The sequence below is a fragment of the Chrysemys picta genome, chromosome 4 (genome assembly GCF_011386835.1).
Source record: "Chrysemys picta bellii isolate R12L10 chromosome 4, ASM1138683v2, whole genome shotgun sequence".
NCBI classification, from domain to species: domain Eukaryota; kingdom Metazoa; phylum Chordata; order Testudines; family Emydidae; genus Chrysemys; species Chrysemys picta.
This window is the reverse complement of record NC_088794.1, coordinates 5,899,611-5,906,770: the sequence shown is the minus strand read 5'-3', so window position 1 is coordinate 5,906,770 and position 7,160 is coordinate 5,899,611.

Below are 7,160 nucleotides of genomic sequence, written 5' to 3'. Positions count from 1 at the left end.
GTGTGAGAGAGGGGTCTGTGCAAGGCATAGGTGTAGGGTTTTTAAAAGTACTTGGTTTGTTTCAAACTAACAGGTTTTTTTTACTGTGCATAATGTGTTGTTTTTAATGGGTTTGAGGCAATTGGGGGAATAATAGTAACTAACCCAAAGGCCCAAGCACACGTGGCTGAGGGACAGAACAAGCATGGGCCATTTAAATGCATGGGGGGGTATTGAAAAGTATAGGGCTGCAAACTTGGTTTGGTGTGTTTTATAAAGCTGCTGTTTTGTGTGAGAGAGGGGTCTGTGCAAGGCATAGGTGTAGGTTTTTAAAAAGTACTTGGTTTGTTTCAAACTAACAAGGTTTTTTACTGTGCAAAATAGGTTTTAAAATGGATTTTAAAAGCAGTTTGGTTTTTTATTCTGCAAAATGAGATGTATTTTTAAAAAAAAAATTATGGGTTTTTTGTTGTTTGTTTTGTTTTGTTTTGTTTTTTAAGTGGTAGAAATAAACTCAAAACCTGTGTTTGTTGTACAGCCTGAAATGGATTATTTGTTTTAAAGCTGTGACTTTTTAAATAGAAAAACACCTTAATGAATATTTTATTTTTTAAGTTTACAAGACGGTTTCATGTGTTTTATAATAATGTTGTTTGCTCCGCAGTACGGTCAAAACATGAGAGATCCTTAGACCAGAGGGAAAACAAGCTCAAAAGAAAAAGGAAAGAGAGAGCTGAAAAGGAAAATTCACCAGCATCAGTGATTGATGGATGGATGAAGCCCCGTAAATATATTTTGCTTATTGGTTTGGTTGTTCTATGAGGTTTTGTATTTTAAGTAAATACATAGGTGTGGGTGAGAAGGATGGTAAAGTTCAGTTTTGTAAAATGTTTTTTTTTTTTATCCTCCCCGAGGTATTGCAACAACACAACCACAACTCCAGTTCCTTAGCGGCCGCCGCCACACCAAACCCTGAGGAAACTGTGAGTGAAAACGCCCACATTCACAAACCCAGACCATGCGCTCTAGGGGCTCTGAACGTGCGCAGAACCACACACATTCACAAACCCAGAGCATGCGCTCTAGGGGCTCTGAACGTGCGCAGAACCACACACATTCACAAACCCAGAGCATGCGCTCTAGGGGCTCTGAACGTGCCCAGAACCACACACATTCACAAACCCAGAGCATGCGCTCTAGGGGCTCTGAACGTGCCCAGAACCACACACATTCACAAACCCAGAGCATGCGCTCTAGGGGCTCTGAACGTGCGCAGAACCACACACATTCACAAACCCAGAGCATGCGCTCTAGGGGCTCTGAACGTGCGCAGAACCACACACATTCACAAACCCAGAGCATGCGCTCTAGGGGCTCTGAACGTGCGCAGAACCACACACATTCACAAACCCAGAGCATGCGCTCTAGGGGCTCTGAACGTGCCCAGAACCACACACATTCACAAACCCAGAGCATGCGCTCTAGGGGCTCTGAACGTGCGCAGAACCACACACATTCACAAACCCAGAGCATGCGCTCTAGGGGGTGTGAATAAAAAACGAAGGACTGAAAACTCCTGCAATGCTATCCCTCTGATAACGGGGCTTTTAACTAATCGATAATGGAGTATGCAGAAAAAATGTACCTGGTGCCCAGCCACCCGTTGGAGCAATTAAGGGCTCCCCCTCTGGCAGAGGAAAATATTAGAACGACCGCAACTCGCTTACTGGATGCTGAAATGAAGTCTGTACTTCAAAGAACTGATGTAGCCGAATACAAAAAGGCTAAACTTTACAGCGCCGGGCTTCAAAAGTACCTAATGTACGTGAAGCAGAACGATGTGGATAAAGGGAAAATAAGTCTGTTTCTACCAGAACAGGAACAGAGTGTAACTGCCAAACCTCCAGAAACACCAAAGACCTCAGACTCTGTTGCTCAGGAGGTGTTGGATAACGTGAATAAGCGTTAGTATTGCTAAATAAACTGGGCCAGGACGAAAATATCTCTTCGTGGAACGATAAAGGGGCTTTTGTGTATAAAAGTTCTGTGGATAATGGTTCTAACATGCTCGACTTAGGCAGGGCCATCACCCAGACGCGCTCTGTTCCTAGCAGACATGTACCTAAACAATGGGGTGTGTTTCTGAATGCCATGGCAGAACTGAACGTACTATCTTCCGTCATGGGCAATTAGGTGTTCCAAAAGATCTATGTTGGCCGCAAGACCTCGACCGTCTCTTCTTAATCGTTCATTTACCTGAGCGCTGTCTTTTCCGTTCACCTTGTCCGCCTGTGACTCCCGCAAGCCGTGATCGCATTTCACCTCTAAGGGGGTGGACAAAGAGAGGCCACCATGCTCATCAGGGTGTCTCACAAGCAGTTTGGTTCGGGTTCCGGCATATCCATCAATAGCCGGGCCAAAGGGCTCCCCTCGGTCGCTCCCTCCTCCTCCTCCTCAAACTGTTGCTGATGTAGCACTTTCTCTGCGTATGGTCAAAGACAGTCGGGGCTAAAACAAAGTCCGAAGTTTTCACGGGGTTGGTGAAGGAGTTCATCTTTCCTCTCAACAGCCTTTCCACAATTTCTAAAACATGTGTCGTTGGTAAGAGATGGCCTCTTCTGTCCAGCGCTGGGACTGATGGGGTAATGGTGCTGCACTCTGATTGGCAGAGGGCCTTGGGAGGAGTTCTTAGTGTGGTCATACGGCCCACTTCTGGACAGGTCAGCCTGTCCCGGACCTCGCCCTGATTAGTCAAATCTCCTCTTGGGATGGTCCTTTCAAGACGAAACCCAACCTGACTGGTAGAGGGTGGTGGGAGGAGTTCTTAGAGGGGTCACACGGCCCACTTCTGGACAGGTCACCCCCACCCTGGAAGGCACCCTGATTGGTCAAATCTCCTCTCGGGGTGGTCCTTTTGGGATGAAACCCATTCTGATTGGTAGAGGGTGATGGGAGGAGTTCTTAGAGGTGTCACATGACATCCCTTTGCATCTGGTCATGCGGCCGCCTTGACCCCGGAAGTAATACCCCCATGGGGCGGGATTTCTGGTGACAGGTGGGAGGGACTAAGGGGTCAAGGGGTTGGGCTTAAGGAATCAAGGGAGGGGTTAGGGTTTGATTGATGGTAGGGCAATTATACTATGGCCGGGTGTCCAAGTCAAGAATGCTGGTGGAGGTTGTTTAAAGGAACCCCTACATTTTCAGTCATTTCCATTGCACAACTCCAGTAGAGGCAGCACCGGGCCAGGCTCATGTAGCGAGGCCATGGTTCACACCTGGTGTGATGGGTCCCCTTTTGCACATGGATGGCACTTGGCTAAGAGTGATGCTAGACACACCAGGATCAAAACTGAGATCAGAGTCTATCAACAAAACAGAAGCAGAACCAGAGCCAGTGTCCAAGTCCAGGCCAGAGGTCGAAGCCGGGTGGTCAGACCAAAGATCATCCAAGTCCATTCTCAAGCCAAAGTCCATAGACACGCCGAAGGTCAAATCCAGGTAGTCAAAATCCGACGGGTTGGGGAAGATCAGGAGGAGGAGGCAATGCTGGAGCGGGTGGGTGGAGGGACTGGAGCGAGGCTAGAGAAAGGCAAGGAAAATACTGAGGCGGGGTTCATAACCAAAATCTGGAGCCAAGAAGGGTCATACCAAAGTCATAGCCAGAGACCTGAGTCAAGAGTCAAGCCAGAGGCAACAGCGAGGAAACCGGAGGGCAGGGCAGGGCAGGGTGGTACATGCGGGAGGGAATGAGGATGGCTTACTGGAGCCTGAAAGACCCTTCATCGGTGGACTCCCTTCCTAGCAATAGAAGAAGGACAGCAGGATGACCAAGATGTCTCTGACCTTGGGGTCCAAGCCAAGGGGAGCTCCCATCCAGGCTATATGCCAGGACCCCATCACCCTCCCTGTTCATTTCACACTCACAGACCCCCTAGCTGGAGAGGAGAATAAAGGGCAGAAAGTGAAAGTGCCCCTGCGGGAAAGGCTCTAGGCTGGGACCCAGTCCACTTCCCAGATCTCCACCCAGGATTGTGTGACCAGGCCCACAGCCCTTCCTCTACGTCTCAGTTCCCACCTGCCAGATGGGGAGGATCCTTCCCTGCCCCAGACTGTTAGGGGCGAGTTTCATTCCTGGCTGGGAAGGGTTCAGATACCAGGTGAGTGGATTGGGCCCGAGGTGGGGGATGGTCAGACATTTGCTGCATCAGGGGTGACACGGGCCATGGGAATGTGTGAGCAGAGACGACAGGGGAGGGGCTCCATGTCAGGCCACCCCTCCCAGACTGCAACGGCTATTGAGCATAACCCCTGGTTCTGCAGATGCTCTCATTTCTGGGCCAGCCCCACAGCCTGATTCTACCGAACCAGTATCTGGCCTGGCCCCAGCTCCAGGGGTCGGGGTGGGGCAGGGTGGTGAGAGCGAGGTGCTCGGCCTGGCTTTCTCTCAGTGCTGTGGGCTCTATGGCCGCTTCCCCCAGCCCTTCCCCCCCAGGCACAGTGAGACAGAGCAGTACCTGTGGCAGGGGCTGGGGGCTTCTAGTCATGTGAAGCGGGGGGTGGGTCTTCAAGGCTGCCACGTGGAGCACTGCCCCTCCAGTCCTTGGGGCACCAGGCCAGATCTCCTGATAGCAAAGAGCCTGTACATCACGTTTGTTCTAATGTCCCCCTGTTGCCAGGGAACAAGGATCAATCAGAGACTCGGACACCCATGAGAAGAAAGGGCATTAACGGCACCGGGAGCCAGCAAAATTTCCTCCCTACCCCCCATGTCTGAGGGACGGATTCCCCCACCCAACCCCCGAGACAAAATCTCGTCTCTTCTCCAGTGACTCCCATCCCCTCTCCCACCATTGGGGAATGAACTCCTGCCCCCAGTCCTCTCAGTCCCCCCGAGAGCTGTTCTACCTCCCAACACAGCTGAGGATTCAGCTCCGCTCCCCAGAATCCCCTCAGCCGCCCTCGCCCCCTCCAGCTGCGGGGCTGGGAGGCTTTGGGCAGTAGTGCCGGGGGGTGAGAGGAAGTGGACACCTTTCCCCAAGGGATCCCCCATCCTTAACATGATGCCATGGACAGTAGCTCTGGGGAATGGGGCACTTAAGCAGCCTCCGCTGACTGACTTCTCCAGCTCACCCAGAGCAGGTGGTTGCTGGGATAACATGATCCCAGAGCACTAGGAACCGGCTTGAGGCCCGGAGGGGATGAAAGGCTCACAGAGGTGGCTAGGGGAGTTGGCAGCCCCTAGCATGAGCAATGGCAGCGTGGCATGTTGATGTGATGCCTGTTAGGAAATAGCCTTGCTGGAGAGCTGGGTCTGCCCTGCTTTGAGCTGCTCAGGGGACAAGCTGGCACCTACCAATGGCACCTGCCTGGGTTCATCCTCTCCTTGCTCCCAGGTCAGCGCGTGGGGATGGGATGGGAGTGACTGTCAATGGCCTGGAGGTGAAAGGCCCTGGGGTTCCCTCCCCAGTTGATCCCTCTTTGGTTACCTCGTCATCTAGCAGCTTGCCGGCTTCCCCAATGATGGAGTAGGTGAGCAGCAGCCCAGCCTGGCTGACATGGAGCAGGGGGTGATGTATGGCCTCCAGCGCCCCGTGAAGAAAATTTTTTTTCTGCTCTTCCGTGAATATCTCAGCAAAGACCTAAAACCAACAGAATCAGAGCCCTTGCAATGGCTCAGAACCAGGCTCCAAATCCCTCTGGTGGCTCACAAGGTGGAGAAGAGTCCTGGGGCAGCCAACCTTTGGGGTCCCATGGACCAAAGAACCCCCTTCAGTAAGAGGCTGCAGGCACTGAGGCCTCCAATAGCTCTTTCTGGAGCAGGATTCAACCCAGGTGCCATGAGATGCTGGAAATGGGTCTCCGCACTTTGAAACCAGCTCACCCAGACACTCTACTGCTCCCAGCAGCGATATCTCCTGCAGCTCACCCGCTAGAGGTGAGGGGTCTTTTAGATCTGGGTCATTCCCACGCCTCACCCCACTGACATTCCCAGGAACCTCACATACTCTGCTGCAAATAAGTAGCAGGCTCTTGCCCTGTGTCCATGACACACTCACTGCAGGGGGAGACAGCTCCACACCTGAGCTGCTGCAATGCACCGGCAGAGAGTCCTTACCTCTCCCACCCTGGCCAGGTTTCTATAGCCCAGGCGCTCGGTATCCTGGAGCCCTTCCCGGCACCACAGCTCTCTTCCCTCGGTGATGTTGAGCCCTGGGGGAGAAAGACACACCCATTGGGGAGGTTTGGCATTCCGCTTTCACTGCCGGTTTCCGTCTGGGTGCACACTGGCCAGGGTCCTCGTGGCATCCACAGCCCAATGGAATCGCAGGGTCCATACCAGGCGGTTTAGTACCAGAAGGGGGATTTGTTTTAGTCATCACAGTAATCATGTGACCCTTAGAGTCATTGTGCTCTGGGAGTGGGTGCCTGTTAATGGTGGTGTCTAATACTGAGAACCCCCCACACCCACTGAAGTCAGGATCTGGCCCTGACTACCCAACTGGTGACATCCTACAAGCTTTGTGTCCTTCCCCTGTGGTCTCTGCTCCTACCCCTGCCCTCATGATGGGCTCTTTCCCTCCATGTCTCTCAATAGCTCTGTTCCTGTCCCCTCACGAGCTGGCTGCCCTGTGGGTGGGCTATTTCCCTGGGCTGGCGACAGAGCCGGGCTCTGAAATAAAGCAGCCAATTTCCCTGGCACTTTCACACTCATCTCCCTAATTCAGAGAGAGTGGAAGAGAAAGAGTCATCATCTAAGGTGGGATTGGTCTCAGAGGAGGGGGCTTCTTTCTGTAGGGTCCCATTGCCCAGCAGAGGGAGTCTCAAAGGAGGGGCCTTGTTACTATTGGGGTTCCTCTGCCCTTCTACAGTGGGTCTAAACAGAGAGGCCTTAGTCCTCTAGGCGTCCCAATGGCCAGCTGGAGCTAGTCTCCGAGAGGCTTGTTTCCATGGGGTCCCATTGCCCAGCTGGGTTCTTACCCCTCTTCTGCACCAGGAGCCTGTGCAGCCAATATATCCCACCCCTGGCTTGCCGGCTGATGTCCTCGGCTGGGTGGGATACATGGAGACCCAGCTGCAGCACAAAGTCGCCTGCCATGGAGAAGTCGGAGGAGGTCTGGTGGAAGGAGGAGGAGAGGGGAATCCATCAACCTTCTCCCTTCAGCTCTCCAGCGCCCCTGGGC